Source organism: Cupressus sempervirens, chromosome 9 (assembly GCF_028749045.1).
Source record: "Cupressus sempervirens isolate cs-2001-9-10 chromosome 9, ASM2874904v1, whole genome shotgun sequence".
Classification (NCBI taxonomy): domain Eukaryota; kingdom Viridiplantae; phylum Streptophyta; class Pinopsida; order Cupressales; family Cupressaceae; genus Cupressus; species Cupressus sempervirens.
This window is the reverse complement of record NC_143126.1, coordinates 576,905-595,526: the sequence shown is the minus strand read 5'-3', so window position 1 is coordinate 595,526 and position 18,622 is coordinate 576,905. Positions and strand designations below refer to the sequence as shown.

The window sequence follows — 18,622 nt, the reverse complement described above, 5'->3', positions numbered from 1 at the left end:
TACATATACACACACACACACAAATGTGTATATATATGTATATATGTATATATATACACACACACACACATATATATATATATATATACATATATATACATATATATGTGTGTATATATATATATATATATATATATATATATAACACTTAAGTAGGGATCATGTTGTCCATATAGCCATTTGGTTCCAAAAATGTACCCACTATGATTGTTAGGCATAGTACAACTAGTAATTGCACCTTATTGTGCAATGTGTACATCATATAGTTATGGTGAGATCATTTAAGTATTTATTCCTTTGTTTTTGACTCCCTCTCATCCTCTCTAGATCTCCTTACCATCTATATATCTTTCTATGTTGTTCTCTCCATGTCTCTCTATATCTCCCTAGATCTCTATCTATCTTTACCTTTTTATCTATCTCTGTCTGTTTCTCTCATCTTCCCACTATATATTCATCTATATCTCTACCCATCCATCTCTCTCCATCACCCCATTCCTATACCTTTTAATTTCTACATCTCTATATTTATTCTCGCATCTCTCTCTCTCTCTCTCTCTCCCCCCCCCCTCGCCTTGCATACATAGTCACACATGCACATGTGCGCTATTACTCCATATAGACACATCTCTCTCTCTATCTGTCTTTATAACCCATTTCTTATACCTTTTAAGATTGTGTGTGTGTGTGTGTGACTTTCTACTTCTATATTTATCATTATGTCTCTCCCTCTCTCATTCTCTTTTGTTTATATATTTACCCACCCCCCCCCGCTCTCTCTCTCTCTCTCTCCTCTTCGCCCCTCTCCTCCCCTCTCCTCTCAGACACATAAACTCTTCATCTTTTCCTATTCATATAACCCTCCCTCCCTCTATCTCTCTTTATATATCACTTTCTATCTCTATCTTCATCTTTCTATCTCTCTACCATCTCTATTTGTCCCTTGCTCCTCTTTATCTCTCGTTTCTTCTATCCACATCTCTCCCTTTTGTGTCCTTTCTTACCTACCAAACATATGCATTCATTTTACATCCCACTACTACCATAATATAGGTAGAATGGTTGTAGGAATAAGAACATATCAAATCGAGTGCAGCTTTGATTTCTCGTGAAGTATTAATGTAAGAGCTATTGTGTAGGCTAAAGAGAAGGTGATTAAAAAATAACATTCAAACCCTATATACAATCAAAGCTTCACCTCAGCTATAATATATAGAGAAATCAACTATAATCTAGACATCTCCTCAGTGTAAAGTGGTGCATCATAATTTATAAATGTTTTAATTTGTAATGCCCCCTGTTAAGTGTCACTCCTCCTTGAGGCTCGAAATGACCACCTCACACTTCTCTCTACACCTCTCCTTGTTTATATATATATATATATAACAAATAATAAAATATGATCTATGACACTATTTTTACAACCTTTTTTGATGTACTAAAGGCCCCATGCCTTCGTTGTAGGGGGGTGCAATGGTTGTCCAAAGATTGTTACGAATACTACATTGTTGATCTAAATATTTAGCCTGGCCTCTTTCAAATTGAAAACGCCTACAATGCAGCTAACTACTAGTTAACTTGGAAAGAGATGTTTGAGTCTGCATATTCATCATGTATGTGTAGAAAGAACCAGTTATAGCCATCCCACAATTAACCACTAGGGAGGCCTTTAAAGACTATTTATAGTGATCACAGCTCAGCGTTATACATTTAGCTAAATCATTAACTAAAATATAAATCTTACCAAGGGGACAGTAATTTTCTTTTATATTTTAGTTTATGATTTAGACGTTTCCGTGCGTTCCACTCAAAGTGGTCCACACAACATTTTGTCTGGGCCCCACAATTATGCACACAAATATGACCAAAATACTGTCATTGACCCCAGCGAAATATTTACAAAATAAATAAATTCTCCGGGGAATTTATATGGCAGAACATTGCCAAGACTCTGCTGTACCCATTGAAGTCGTGTAACCATTCATTTCAAGTTAAGTGTGCAAGCTTCTAAGATGGGCTTCCTCACGAACGATAATATTCAGATCACATGTGCAATTTTCTTTGGCCTTCTCGTCTACTGCAGCTTCCCTTCTCCTCAACTTACTGAAGCTGCTGCAACTACTGATCCCAAAGAAGATGAAACCTCAATTTAACTTGGTTTCTGAATTTTAACTATTAGGGAGTCATTTCAGAATAAATAATGTATGTGTTTAAGCTTGAGTGTTTGTATTGTTTGTAGTCGAAACTCTCAGAGTAATTGCGAACAAAATGAAGATATCGAAATGGGATTTCAGTTTGGATCCGTGCAACAATGACGATCCAAACTGGCATACTCTTTCTGACACAGACGGGCCGATAGGCGTCATGTGCAGCTGTGTTTTTGACCGAAATACCACTTGCCATGTCGTTAAGCTGTAAGCACCTCCAGCCTTAAAAATCACCTTTTTTTCCCTCATTTATGGAGTGCCACATATATATTTACCGTGTTATATTGCAGAATAGTGCTGTATGAAGAACTGCAAGGGATTGTTCCACCTCAATTGGCTAATCTTACCTACTTGCAAAGCCTGTGACTGCTATTAAACTTCAAATGTCCATTTTTCTGCCGAATTAAATCGTTTCGAGTGATAAAAATAAGGTCTAGGTTACGAAATTGAATAAATTGGTGAACAGTGATCTGAGGTACAATTTTTTGAGTGGATCGATCCCCGCTTCTTTAGGTTCATTACAACGACTTGAGTATCTGTAAGCTTCTTTTCCCATATAAATTATGCAGTGCTTTGTTCAATATATTTTGTGTATCAATGATTTAATATGTTGTAATTTGCATGTTATGATTGCAGGTCGCTCGGGCAAAATCGTTTAACTGGTGAAGTTCCAAAGGAATTCGGGAATCTTACCAAGTTGATATCTCTGTAATTTTTCATCTTCCCTTTAAATTTTTTCATCTCTGTTGGAATGTTGAACAGAATTTAGTCGTTTTAATTCTGATCTCTCTCAGTTATGTTTTGTGTGTATGCGGTATAGGAGTGTTGATACCAATAGATTATCAGGAACGCTACCGGCACAGCTTGGAAATTTGGCAAATCTGGAGGGATTGTGAGTTCATATTTCTGCTATCCTTGATGAAGTCTCAGCTTCATTTATTAACTTTTAAACTTTTTCCTCAAAGCCCGAACTTTTTCAAGGTGCTCTTCCTTTTGCTTTTTTATCTTTATTTTATCTATTACTGATTTAGAAAATTAGATAAACAAAACTTCTAGTACAAAACGTCAAAGTCGATCCCTTCCTTTCTAAAATCTATTTTGCATCTTTTAATCTTTTGTTCCCTCTTTTGACTGACCAAACACCATGGTATCTGCTGGTTGCTCTTCTAAATCTCCGGCTATTACAACATTCTTCTCAGTATTACGATATCTTCATCTGGGGAGACTGAAAAGTAATGCTTCCAAACATTGGACGGCTTAATGTCACATAAGATTTGATACTTAGATAAAAGTATTAGACAGATAAAATTGACTTATTTTTCTGAACTTGATTTCTTCCTTACTGCACCAAGTCAACATCCTAAAGCCTCTATCTTCTCCTTCGGCATCATAAATTGAATCCCTAGACTTCCTCATACTTGTATCCTATATGTTTTATCCTACACCACCTCTGCTGCACAAGACTTATACATGTCTGATTTAAAAACAGTACTCGATTCCGGCCAACTGTTAAGAATACTCGCTAGACTTTCTTTCTACATCCCTCAGGCCAACCTCCAACATTAGCTTATAACATTATCTGCTACTTTGCTTAACTTTCGAAGCACGTGTTGTTTTTATATCCAAGAGGCCCAATAAAATTTCGGTGATATAATTCACCCAATTCAAACAAAAGTAGCTCTATACTTGGAACAACCACAAGCCACACAGGAAGGCCTCCGATTCTGCTTGGTTTTTATTAAGAAAAGTAGTAATTAATGGGTGTTGATGAAAAGTACCATCAGAACTCTAGACACTAATAATAGTATAATCAGACCTCTTATTCTGCTTGGTTGTTAGTGGTGCGTTTAAGAATTTTTTAACTACAGCTTCAATACGTTCTCCTTTAGTATCTTTAATAATACGACCCATTCTAGCCCTCCCAGGTTGCCGTTTCGCTGTATCTTTCAAATTAAATTTGAATCTTTAACAAGCCGAGAACCTTTCTTTAGATTTATTGGTAATATTAATTGATTGAGAAAGAAGGCATGCCCGTTTCTTTTAGATAATCATTATTCCACAGCGAGAAAGAGGAATTTGATATTCTTGTTCTCCACATTTGAATATACCCATTCAATCTTTTTAATGACCTTTTAGCCACCAAAACTTGATCACAATAGTTCCTTCTATTCCTCTCCTTTGACACTTGCCAAACAAGCATACATGGAGCAGAAAATCAAATATCCCCCAAGTTGAAACCTTGCCTACTTTTGGCCAACTCAACAAATTGGATTGTTTAGCACTGAACCAACTCAGAGAGGACATTAACCAATTCAAACATCCGTTGACAAAGGGTCATATTAATGATAAATAATCAACATCTTCATCATTACCGAAACAAAGAACATAACGTTTTGGTGCTTCTATGCCCACCTTTCTTAGTCTATCCCTAACCTTAATCTTCCCACGCAAGGTTGTCCATAACAAAGCTCCCGCCTTGGGTAGAACACTGTTATAACAACATATTTCAGCAGGCCATTCAGAAATCCCTTTCTTTGGTATCCAACGCATATCCAAGCCTTAGCTTACTGAATTGTTAGTAGTTACCCGAGTTTGTTGCACACTGCACTATGCAATCCTCCTTGGTTTTTGATAAGTTTTTCCTTTTGTTAGTGATTCTCGTAAAGAAGCTTTTGTTTCCTGTGGAATTCTCCGTCTCTAGAATAAGCCAATTCAAAGAGTCAGCTCACCTCTCCACCGATTTGATCACATAATTTTCTACATTCTTACCACATTTGGACGAAATTTCCAAAATCCAATCCCAATTCCCAATCAAAGAAACGAGTGTTCATGCGTAGTTGACGCATTTTTATAGGAGAATGTCCATTATTAAGGTTTCTTGGAAATATGGACTCAGTTTATGTTTTTATTAAGCTGATAGGCTTCTATATGTGGAGCTTTTGCTTTCGGAAATGATAATTTTTTTCCGAGAAAATTGTCACACTTCTCCCGAATTTTTTTCAGACAATAAAAACACTTTAAATTTTGTAATGCAAATTTTCCTTTAAAACTAACTAATATTTCTAAAATTAAAAATAACAACTTACCACATTAGCTATATTAGCTGATCTACAATCACAATTTTTCAAAGATTTTTTTTTCTAATAATAGAATATAACTTTGTGTTTTAATTTTAGAATTAATTTTTTTAAAGTTATAATTTTGATAATAAGATGTGATTTTTTTCTTTATGTTATTTTCATCATAATAAAATGTATTTTTTGCAATTTTCTTTTAATTCATTGTTCAAGATAATTATAAAGTGATAATATTCTATTATGATGTAATTCTCATTTTAAAATAATTTAAAGTCGAATTTCTCTTAATTAATTGGATAACATAATTAGAAAGTGATAATTATTCAAATGAGTTTCTTTTTCTTTTTTTAATAAAAATAATTAGAAAGTAATAATGATTAATTTATAATTTTTTTAGAAATAGAATAAACTATTTTTTGTTGTGAAAATTCATTCCCTACTTGTTTGTATTAATTTTATCAAATCCAAAATTAAAAATTAAATATTATTTCATGCATTACACCATTTATATAAAAAATTAAGAAAATTTAATTTTCTTCTTCTTTACTGATAAAAGTATCATTTCATAATTTTTAATTATTTGATTTACTTATGCCTTCTTTAAAAATGCTAAAGGGTGAAATAAATAACATGTTTTTGATGAATAGTCCTTTTCAATTAATAAAATTTACTAAGATTACAATTCACAAAAAAGGGCTGGTGGATACAGGATCACCCCGTGAATGAGTTCAATCGGCCGAAGCTGGAGTAAACAACATGGCCGCAGCTAGCAACTATAAACTATTCATCAAAAAAAATATTTAAAACAACCTCATGCTGCCAAGGCAGTACCAGCAGAGGGAGGAGGATCATCTTTATCAGGAAATCCCCACGCATTAGTGGGATTATGAGGCGGACTAGGAACAGTCCAGCCGTCAGCAGCATCCGCAGGATCTGGGGTAGTTGCAGTCTCCACATCCTTCTTGTCTAGCCGCGGAGGAGAAATTGCCAAGGCCAGCCGAGGAAACTTGCCAGAGTGCGCCCGTCTAGGGGGAGGAGCTGGAGACCAGCCAGAAGCCCGCCCAGGGGGGGGAGCCGGGGACCAGCTAGAACCACCACATGGTGGGGAAGTGGAGCGGCACCTCCAACCGCCATGACCACCACTGGGAGAGCAGTGGCATGGACCCTGGGAGAGTGGCGTGTGTGAATGGCGACCAGAGGATTGGCATCTGGAACGACGATCGCGAGATGAGGAGGCATCAACCGAGGCATCCAGAGGCACTCTGGCAATGGTACAAGAAGCATTGCCCCAGTGGTTTAACAATTCTTGTAAGTGGGCAACCTCCAAGGCAACTTTATTAGCTTGCACCTATATCTACATAATGACATTGTTACAAATGCATGCCTTAGTGTACATTGCAATGTTAACATTCAAAAAATTGTGAGTGAATAAAACTGCATTCCTATCTTTCCATAGAGAAAACAAAATTTCCATCCTGAAAGTATGCCAAATCTGAGAAAACTTTCGAGGAAATCTGGGGGAATCACCCAGCAGGATCATGTGCCATGAAAAAGGTTCGGGCCTGAAAGGCTTGAAAAAATCATGGATCCAGTGCCAATAATTCTGAGCACGTTTGCAAAACCAAAAAATATGCAAAAAGGACTTAGGTTGGCCACAGAAGGGGCATCTGGGATAAGGAACCCCAATGTGCTTGAGCCGAGGCCCCAGGGGAAGACCTTGGAAAGCAAGGCACCAAGCAAAGTGAGCAATCTTAGGTTCTATAATGGCACTCCAAATGGTGTCGAACTGTTTTCTCCATTGAGAAAGTGAAGAATGAAAATGCCACCGTTGATTAAGCGTGTCCACCATCGGAAGGTGGGGCAAAAGCCATCTGTATCCCATATTGGGCTTATAATTGGTAAATGGAGTGGCAGGAAACCACTTCCAATCATACCACCAAGGTCGAACAGACTGAATCCCCACTTTATCAAGTAAGTGCATAGGGATGGAAGACAACAGAAGTTCATAAGTTTGGCGATCGGCATGTACAAGGCGGTATTGAACTTGCATATCCTCCCAAGACCTGAAATTCATGGTGACTCTTGAAAAAATGTCCTTAGTAGTGCGAATGCCATGTTTATAGAAATGCAGAGCACTGGCACCTTAAGTCTTGGCAAGAGGAATACCTTGGAAGGAAAACAGGGGAGACCACCAAATGTTCTGTTGATTTAAGGACAGCCCATTGCGAAACTCATTACCAGCCCAACGAAGCCAAGGTTTAATAGCTTCCCAGGCTTTCTAGATGCTCTTTATAATGAAAGAGCCTTGTATGACTATTGGTTCACACATAGTGAGAAGAGTCTGAAAACCAATTCCCTTCCACGCTGGTCTATTAGCAGGGAAGCCTGAAGAGATGCAATGCTTGACAAGAATTTTCTAGGCTTCATCTCCAGAAATAGCTCTGATAATCCATTTAGCATAGAGGGCAAGGCCCTGCTTTCGAGTGGAAAGTAGGCCGAGACCCCCAGATTCCCTTGGGAGACAACAGAAATCCCAAGCAACTCTGTGAAAACCATGATGGTCAGAACCAGAGGCCCAAAGAAAATCTCTGAGCAAACATTCTAATTTGAGATAGGAAGCTTTGGAGGGAGCCCAAAAAGAAGAATAAAACACATGGGTGGTAGCCAAAATCTTAGAACAAATCTGGAATTTACTAGCAAGAGAAAGTGGCTTAGTGATCCAATAATCAAGCTTTTTGGTAATCTTTGTAAGCACAACATTCCAAAATTCCATAGGGGAAGCCTGGAAAGCAAAGGGAATGCCAAGAAAGTGAAAAATTTCTCCATGAGTAACCCATTTCCATTGGAATTGGCTGAGCCAAGGTGGAGTTGGCAAAAAAGACTATCGGTAACAGAGCATTTTATGCCATTGAATGGAAAAGCCAGAGGCTTGACAAAAAGTGTCAAGACAATTTAAAGCATTTTTGATGTTTTCTTCATCTTCAAGAAGAGTAAGAAAAGAATCATCAGCAAAATGACCATTGACTAACTGGGAGGAAGAATCAGGCAAGGAAATGCCATGGACTAGCCCTAAAGACTCAGAGTGAGCAAGTAAATAACCAAAACCTTCGACAGCAAGGACATAAAGCACTAGACCTAACGGACAACCTTGTCTGATGGAACGAAAAAGTCCAAAAGCTTCAGATTGTGAATTATTGATTGTGATGCAAGCATTAGCATCACCAAAGAGCACCTCCACAGACTGAAGAAAATTGGGACCAAAACCCAGAGCCTAAAGCATAGTCAAAATGAAAGGCCATGCAATGCGATCATAGGCTTTAGCAAAATCTATTTTTAAAAAGATAGCCTACTGCTTGGACTTACGGGCCCATTCCATACCTTCCCAGATAGCAATGATGTTGTCAAGAATATACCTGGATTTGATGAAGCCAGTTTGTTCAGGCCGCACAATTAGAGGAAGCATATGGCAGATTTTGAGAGAGAGCGCCTTAGCAATGCTCTTATAAGACACATTCAGGAGGGTGATGGGCCTCCAGTTGTAGATGTCCTCAGGATCACCAGCTTAGGTATGAATTTAATATTGCCTTTATTTATGATCGCTCCTAAGCTTTTAGAATGGTATGCTTCAAGATAGACTTTGTGCAGATTAGGACCAATTTTCTCCCAAAGATGTTTGTAAAATTCACAGGGAAATCCATCACACCCAGGGGATTTGTCATCCGCCATAGAGTAAGATGCCTCTTTAAGGTCTCGGAGGGAAAGAAGTTGCTCATAGAAAGTGCGTTGCTCAACTACGAGGCAGTTTGGAGTAACAGTAATACACTTTCTGAGAGCCTCCTCCTGAGCAACCGAATGGCCCTACGAAGCAAAAATGTTCTCATAGTGAAGAACAAAAGCTTGCAGGATGTTTGGTAGACTGGAAAGAACATCAGTGCCTTGTTTTATCTTTTTAATCCCAATATTGGTCTGACGGGCTCGGAGAGCCTGGAAGAACTCCTTCGAGGCTTTGTCGCCAACCTCCAACCAGTGGAGATGGGCTTTGATTTGAGCTCCTTGGGCAGCACAGTTATCAACAATTTTCTTTTCATGGCGAAGCTTGGCAAGCTGAAGTTGCAGATCCACATCAAAAGGGTTGAAGGTGAGCACTTCAGAGGCTTTTTTGAGGGCAAGGGTGTTGGCTTCATAAGATCATTTTCTGAAAATTGCCAGCTGACGCCCGTAGATGCGCAAAAAATGAGCCGTTCTGGTAATGGCATCATTCTACCATTGAATCCAACCTCGACAGGAATGTGGACGTGGTTCCAAATTCCAGACACGTTGTATGTGGGAGATGGTGGAGGCATGCAATAGCATAGACGTATTGAGGAAGAATTGAGACTTAACTACTTTGGGGACAACTGTTTGCCAAGAAATGCCAAAATAAATGGGATAGTGGTCTAACAACGTCACATCTGTCAGGGGAATGACAGGTAGATAACGATCTTCAGAAAAATAAAAAAAAGATTGCACCGAGATCAAATCACGATCAAGACGTTTCAATATGCAGTCAGGACTAGCTCAAAAATTGGACCAAGTGTGCCTAGCTCCATTATCATGATGTCAGCTAGTATTGGGATCAAAGAGGCCCAATTTATGACACATGTAAAACCAGGCTTCTCTTTCCTCAGCTGTCCAATGGAAAGGAAGAATGCCATCTTTGTCAGAGGCCACTTCAACCATATTGAAGTCCCCACACAGGACCCAAGTAGCTGGCGGCAGGTTGTCAGCAAGCCAAACCCACATTTGCGCCCTTTCCACAACATCATTGGAGGCATAAACATTAATGACTCCAAAAGAATGATTGTTGATGGAAAGCAAAAGCCAAATAATATGGTGTGTGGGGTCAGAACCGTGCAAAATAATAGCAGAATGAAGGTGAGGTGACAGGAGAGTAACTACACCACCTCGGCCAGCTTCATGCTGAGAAGAAAACATGATGCTATCCTGCCAAATGACGTGGCATGCAACAGAAAGCATGAAACCAAAAATCTTAACTTCTTGCAGGCAAAGAAAATCTAAATTCCCAAGTCTATGACGGGTATCCCAGACATAGAATTTTTTGGGGAGGTCTGTAAGACCTCAAACATTCTAAGAGAGGAAGTTCATGAAAACTCTTCCATATCATCCTCATCCTCGAGAGAGGAGTAACTATTCTGCAAAAAGGTAGAAACCAGGTGAAAGTCAGACGAGAAATCCTCTGGACTTACAGCCTGCCGTTTGACCCCTGATATCTCTGCACGTCTAGGAGGACTGCGAGAATGCCTTGTTGCTGGTGGTACTATGGAAGAGACTGCAAGAGGAGAACGAACCCCAGCCAAGGACGAGGTCTTGGCGGCTGCCTTAATCTCCTATGAGCCAGCAGAGTTTGAAACCTGCAGAACCGAAACCGATGCAATAGAAGCTGCTAGCGTCTTCACACTAGCAGGCATTGACACTTCAATGGAAGCAGGAGGAATCACGGTTACGGCCACATAGGATGGCTTGGGGGCCAAAGGATTCAAGGCAAGCTTGCCTTTGCACCCAACAGTAACCCATTCTTCTTTTTCTCCTTCGACCTGCTTGATAGGCGTCGCTTTAGGCTGGGGTTTGACCCTAGGCGTGGCCAAAGGGAAGTCCCTGATCTTGTGTTCCACAGACTGGCACCTATAACAGGTGTTAGGTAGGTTCAAGTAAAGCACCTTCTGTGCGAAGGTTTGAGCGCCAATCTGGATTTCCACTGAATCCTTAAGATCTTTAGAAAGATCAACTTAAATGCAAACACGCCACTGAGGGCGAGCATTAAAAATTTTCTCTGGCTCCTTGGTAACAACTTTGCCAAGGGCTTGGGCAATAGACTCAATAAAAGGCCAACAGGGCAAGGGTAGACCTGGGAATTTGACCCAAACAGGAACCCTAAGCTTTTTATCGTCTGAGACAGAGAAGTCTCGAGACCATTTCTGAAAAACAAGCAGAGAGGAATGCACAGACCAAGGGTCGTTGGTAAAAACTGCGTCAGCTTGCGACAGGTTAGCAAAGCAAAATAAAAAAAAACCTTTGGTAAGGTTTTGCACAGCGTCAAGGCGGATGCCATGAGGAGTCCAGCTTTTGTTGACCCATTCTCTAAATTTATTATTATTGTATAATGTATGAAAAGTAAAGAATCATAATAAATAATAGCAATGTCATCATAATATGTAATAGAACTTTATAAACCAGTCTCACCACACTCCTCACAAAAGGAACATTGAATATTTTTTAATGTGTAAACATACATACTAAAAATCAAAATCACAAGGAAAGAACTCCTCACAAATATGTATTGTATACATGACACAATGAATAGTTAATAGAAATAAATATGAGGAGTTATTTAATATCATCATAGCTTGCTATCATAGTCACTGTTTCTATTGATAGTCACAAATTAATTTATGTTTATCTATAGTCCTAACAATTATAAATATAATATAAAGTACTATACAAATTTTTTGTTGAGTTATAAAAGTATTTTGAAACAACAAAACTTTTGGTATAGCATAATGAAAGTGATAAGATGAATTTGTAGACTTGTGGAACAAAAATTGTTAGGCCACAAAAGGTGCTTTAATTAAGATCAACTGGACCAAAGCTTCATACATTCTAACAATTTAAATATGGTTGTGTACATCCTCACTTCTCGTTCTCCTAAATTGTGTGATTAGCACATAGATGACTTAGTTGGGTGGGTAAGAATTACACAATTTATAATTATTGTTTGGACACTCAAAAGCTTTCATGTGGGTCTCTTCGTATTTATAATTTTAATACTTTGGTAAAAAAAATAAGTATTTTTAAATACATTTAGTTAGTTTAGTTATACTTAATAGTTAAATTTTGCATTGAGTGTAACTCATATTAATTTTATTGTTTTTTTATTTCAAATTTCTTATGTACATGATTACTAGTCTATTTTGTAGAAATTAATTTTATTCTTTGCAAATCAAATCTCCTATTGGCTCATCGTTGCATGTTCAAAAACATGCAACTACTAGTTTTATATTTATTTTTAAATTTTTTTAATATGGAACTCTCACTTAAAAATGGTCATTTGGGATGGGTGGCTCTGCTCTTGCAGTTATTAATTATGATTTTTAATAAATATTATGTGTACATATGTAATGTTATGACGAATGTGATATACTAGTATAAAAAACAACATATTTATATTTAAAAAAGAAATATGTAAAAATATTTTAAGATATCATTTTTAAAATTTATTTATCTATTATTACTTTTAAAATATTTTTATTTTGCCTAATTAATCAAATTATAATTAAAGAACTTGAAACTTATTATGAACTCAAAAAACCAATTTCAATTCATGTCACTTGATTAAAGGCGATATTACCTTAATTTTAACTTCTTTTCTCTCCTATTTTCCATAAAAGACTTTTTGTAAGATTTTAGCCTTAAAAAGTTTATATCTTACACTACCTCGAATCTCTATCAATATGATATTGATCAATATATGTACAGCTTGGTTATTCTACACTCTCTATAATTTTTCTTTCTTAATACTTGTCTATTTGAGATAGCCACATGTACAAATAAAATAACATTCCAATGGGCATATGACATATTGTGTTATAATGATGTTTTCATATATTGATCTATTTCTTTTAGGTTCTTTGATTTTTGCTATAGAACTTAATAAAAAATTCTCAATTATTTGTTAACTATTTATGTGCATCCATTAGTTTGTGGGTCCTACTTGGAGATATAACTAAATTCATATTAAATGGTCTATTTTTTAATTATATAATTTTTAATAACCTATTGTATCTATCACTTGCAGTATATTTATGTTGAAAATAGATTGATACAAGTATGCTAAATGTGTTTCAATCATTGTTTTGTCACTGATGTCAAACCTATTATTTGCTGGTAAGACTTCATATATGATTTAAGTACTATCACTTGTTTGATAGATGAAGAGGATTTGATCAAAATGATGTAACAATAGCACCTAGAGGAAAGGTTGAGTTATGATATGAAAATGAGTACAAGAATCAACTAAGACAGTGATATCATAGTGCATTGATAATCTACTTATGGTTGCAAAGGTTGGTTACACTGAGCAAGTTTAGAAGAATAAGTTAAACAAAATTTGTCTGCCAAGCTTGACTGAGTGGATAGTAGGTGTCAAGCAAAGTTAGTGCAAGCCAAGCAAAAAATTATTTGGAGCTGAGCAAAAGTCTGTTTTAGTGTAAGACGAGTAAAATAATTGATACCAAGTAAAGTTTAGTTGATGTCGAGCACTAGTAAACTTTAGTTTGTGCCGAGTGATTTTGCAGTGGATGTCGAGCAATGCAGTATGTGCTGAGCATCAGAAGCTAGTTAATGCCAAGTGTCAGCATTATTAGAAAGATCATGAATTCAATGGATTTGAGCAGACAAGTTTTTTTTTCTTGGATTGTGTGAACCATGTGGAATATAAGATTGATGAACTAGTGGCAAATAATTCATGGTAAACCATTTTTTAAGTGAATTCAAATAGGATTAAAGGAGAAGTTTCTAGAAGGGAATGAAATGAAATAAGGGGTAGATTCATTGAATCCTACCTAATCTGTTCTAACCCTAAATTGGATGACGGAGAATGGATGACAAAATATCTCAATTCTCTATTTATAGAGATGGCTAGTCAAAAGCAAAGGTTTTCATGTGCAAGAACCTAAGGAGGACAATAAGTCTACGGTATTGCTTCATTTAGTGACCTAAGTGAAATGTCTGCATTGGCAAGATAAGAAAGAATGCTTAAAGGTATGGATTCTTGAAGGGTGAACAAGCTATTAGAGCCAAACTGTGTGAAAGCTAAGCAGAATGGAGGACTGAAATAGAGATCTATAATCTGCAAATGGAGTTGTAAGTTGTTATCAAATCAAACCTTACTATTTCTCTCTAATAATTGTATCAGTCTAGGGTAAATCCTTTGGATTAAGGTTGACCTAAAATTCATTTGCAAATCCTTTAACTGGGCGACATTCCAAGTGAATGGTCTAAAGTCCTCTAACAAGGCTCACTCCTAACAGGGTGATTGAAATCCTTTAGTAGGGTCAGATTTAATATTTTGTATTGTAACCTTTAACAGGGTTGACCTTTCACAGGGCATCACTTCAAAAGAGTGAGAAAGAGTAGCATGTTACTAGTGGTTTTTTCCAAATTGGGCTTCCATGTAAATCATTGTGTCAACTGTGTTATTGAATCTGTTATGTTTCATGTTTACATTTCTGCAAATTTGATTTGATAGTAACCTACAAGTTTTAAGTGATTTCATAATCTTATGGATCTATGCATGACAATAAATGTTTTATGGGTTCACTAAGCTATGAAAAGTTTTAATAATACATCTGGAGCTTGGATAACTGATTCACCTCCCCCCTTCCCTAGTTATTCTAAAGAATTCCAACAATTTCAACAAAACATGCAATTGGAAACACTTTTTGAAAATTAAATCAACCTTTTGAAGTTTTTAAAAAAATTTGGATATGGGATTTAGAATTGACTACATACTTAGCAAGTATATCAACCATAAAATTTGTGCACTCTTTATCTCGTGCCTTAATGAGAACTATTATATGAGAACCATTGATAGACTTACCCCTTTTGGGTTTCATTTGGTAAAGGTTGAAATAACCATGCATGACAAACATGCTATCATTTATTGGTGCTAGGAAAGATACTAGTGAATTTATTTATTGCCTAATACATTTACACGATAACATCACTTGAATTTAATGATAAGTCTTGAAGTAGCCTCTATGATATACATTTGAGACTTTAGAATATTTTGATCTTGGTATAAGATAAATTATGTCTTTGTAACTTATAGCTATCATCTTGGATATTTCTCTAGAATAGTCGTATAGAGAAAGTTTCTTCTTATATTGTATTATTAAATAACCTTCCAATCAACAAAAATCTTTGACTAAGTAATGCTTCCTTGATAGATCATTTACTACTCTAGATTATTATGACCTTTTTCATATTCAAAGTTAAATTCATGTTCTCAAGCTTACTTTAAAATTATTTATATCTATTGTTCAAATATTTTGAGCTAAGAAAGATTTTTTTTCAACACATAATTTCCTCAAAATATGTTTTCCTAAATTTTTTAATAGCACACATTACGATTAGCATCTATTTATCATATATATAATAGGTTTTCTTAATATGTTCAAAATTTTCTATTCATTTGAAGCTGTTTGGTTTCCATTTTTCATTTAAATTCACTGCAATTCATTCACCCAAGGAACCACATTCTAGATCAAAAGGAAGTGATAAATCTATAATAACTAATACCGAAACATGAACCTGCTATTTTATATCCAGTTTATTAGAAGCCTATTGAGTTTTCTTTATCTAAGAAAATGACCTTTCGTAATCACTTCTTTAATGGAATTACTAATTGAGGGAATCCCTAGAAAATAAATTTATTATAGCAACATAATTACAAAACAATCTCAATTAAACTAAATCAACTACTAGAGGCTAACCTAAAATAAATCATATCATTCATTGATATGATTATACTCCTATAGAACTAATAATATGTCCCAAGTCTAAAATATATTATCATTCCTCAAAAATTCTGAGAACATTTAAATGTTATGATATTCAATTCATTTTTACTATGAACTAAAATATCATCAAAAAATACTAAGAAAAAATTAATGATTTTTTGGAATGTGGTTCATACATGGTAAAAATTAGGTGAGGATATTAGCTAAACCAAAGGGAATAGCTAGAAACTATGATTATCCAAAATGATATTAGAAAGTAATATTATGAATGAGCTCTTCTCTCACTCATAGTTATTGATATTTGGATCTCATTCCAAAATTTGAGGAGTACATCAATCCATGAAATTTACTGATTAAATTATCAACATGAACTAGATGCTTCATACTTTGTATAGTTTTCTTGTTTAGTTATTTTAAATATATACATGTCCATATAGTTCTATCTTCATTTTACACTAGGATGATTGAAGATGCAAAAAAACTAGAACTTGGCTTGATATGATCCATCTATAAAATTTAATTAAAAAAAAAAATTTCCTCTAATCTTATCAAATGTCCACAAGGATTAGTGATTATTAGGTTTTAATTTATTTCTAATTTGATCAAATCCTAGAATCCTCTATCAGCTAGAAACTTTGTAGGAATGTCTAGTTATAGACCATGTCATGCTTTCTCAAGAATTTTCCCACATGTCCATATAATCTAATCTATTCTACTTGTGGCATTTTTAGAGGTCCTCAAAAATTATTCTACCTAAACCATTTTTTCTCTACCAAAATATGAATTCCTTCCATTTTTATGCAACTATAGAAGCTTCATTTTTTAGTGCTTGATTCAATACTTGTTTTCCTTTTGATTTGAACCTTAGCTATAGTATCTTAGCTTTGTGTAATCTCTCCTAATGAGTGTATCTATCAAAATCATAAAGCCACATAAATCTTACATCTTATGTCTACTATGAGAAATTTACAATTGCTAGATTCGTTAATATTTGGAAGAGTGAAGCTGTCAACAATTATGATATTGAATCCATTAAAATTTTCCAATTACAACCCTCTTCTAGAAACCATTGTTTTAGATTGCATACGATTTATGATGGAATTGCTTCTAGTTACTTCAATTAATAATTTAGTATTAATGTTTTGGCATTTATATTAACATATGTGTTAGATCATCAATGTTCTTGAGCTGTTCTCTACACTAGATTATTTGGTACACATATAGGTTTTAAGATAAGGACATGCATATATTGTATTATGTTCATGGATGTGTTGAGATGAAAAGTATTTCATTTTAGGCATTCATGTTTTCATTTATGGAAGATGCTAGTAGGAGACAGTTCTTTATAGACTATTATGGAAAGAGGTGTAGCACTTCTTATGAAAGTTTTGTTGGAGTTGAATCTTAGTATTCAAGGCTAGATATGTTATCGAAACATGGATATGCATTTAATGCTGATTTTTTTTCATTGAGAAGATAATTTTTTCTTTAGACTTAGAAAATGGTGTGTTTCTTGGTTGACTCAATTAGCATATGTGTTGATTTTATTGATGAGCTTGATTATTTTTATGGTAGCATGTTAACATAATTAATATGTGAACTATCTATGTTTTTATTTTGTTAAAATTAAGTAATTATGGGCTATCTTAAACCTCTTTTGAGTTGTTGAACTCTGAACTTGAACTCTCAAAGTTCAAGGTTCAAAATTCAAAATCATTTTAAACACCAAGTTGCCTTTTTTTCCCCCTCTTTTATTGCATTGTATCTATATTGAGTCCTAGACCTTAAACTTGAACCATTGAACCTCTAAGTTCAAAATGTTGTTTTACAAAAAGTTTCTCATGGAGTTCAAGATCCCAAGCTACTGCCATGCCTAAAATTTATTGAATAGTCTGCATTTTTAGCATTGGAGAGAAAATATCATTAAAATCTACACCCTTTTTTTGAGGAAAACCCTTCACCACTAATCCAGCCCTATATCTTTTACTTCCTCCATCTTTCACTTTTATCTGGGATACCCAAATTTTTTGAGAGATTTCTAATTTGGTGGAAGTGGTACCAAATCCCATGTCTGATTTTCATATAAAGACTCCACTTCATATTTCATGACATCCATCCAAAATTTTGAATTACATGATTTCTTAAATCTTTGAGGTTCTACTTGATCAAAACATAAAGAGAAAAGTAATTCATAGTCATCAAATTTTTGAGGAAATTTTCTTTCTCTTTCTCTGATAGATCTTTGTAATTGAACATCTATTTCACTATCATTAAATCTTTGTAAATTATGTACATTTCATGGATAGTGATCTACACTAAAGCCCTTTCTAATTTTGATAAATGGCTCATTAGAATAATCATGTATATCGGTAGCATGTCACACTACTATATCTTGTCTCTAGTGATCAGACCCTTGATTTAGAACAACATTACCATTCCCTTGTTTTGGAACAACATTACCAGTCCCTTGCTTATATGTAATATGGTGAGATTTCTTTTCAAACTAAGTGTGTATAGGGTCAAATATTTGATTAGTGTGCACGATGGTGTGTAGACCAATCCAAATTGGAGGATGGTGGGATGTGTGTGAAGAAGAGTCCCCAACTCCTAATGAGTAGTCAAACATAGTTGCATCCTTCATTGAACTTCAAGGAGCAAGATAAAATTGTTGCAAATGAGGTTCATGCATAGGAAATTTTGCCAACCTGGTGGGTAAGGTCTATAGTTTAGACATGGATTCATGTGTTATAGCATGTTGAAG

General features: G+C 35.4%; 1 pseudogene across 1 annotated transcript in view; it reads left to right on the top strand.

The window, feature by feature from the left end:
• The first annotated feature begins 1,944 nt into the window (after positions 1-1,944).
• Positions 1,945-18,622, top strand: part of LOC149537314 (putative LRR receptor-like serine/threonine-protein kinase At1g56140) — a 214,671-nt pseudogene continuing 197,993 nt past the window's right edge. The window contains exons 1-6 of the transcript XR_016356548.1: positions 1,945-2,157; positions 2,216-2,414; positions 2,498-2,569; positions 2,674-2,745; positions 2,844-2,915; positions 3,028-3,099. The product of XR_016356548.1 is annotated as a putative LRR receptor-like serine/threonine-protein kinase At1g56140 (transcript). The remainder of the gene's footprint in view (positions 2,158-2,215; positions 2,415-2,497; positions 2,570-2,673; positions 2,746-2,843; positions 2,916-3,027; positions 3,100-18,622) is intronic.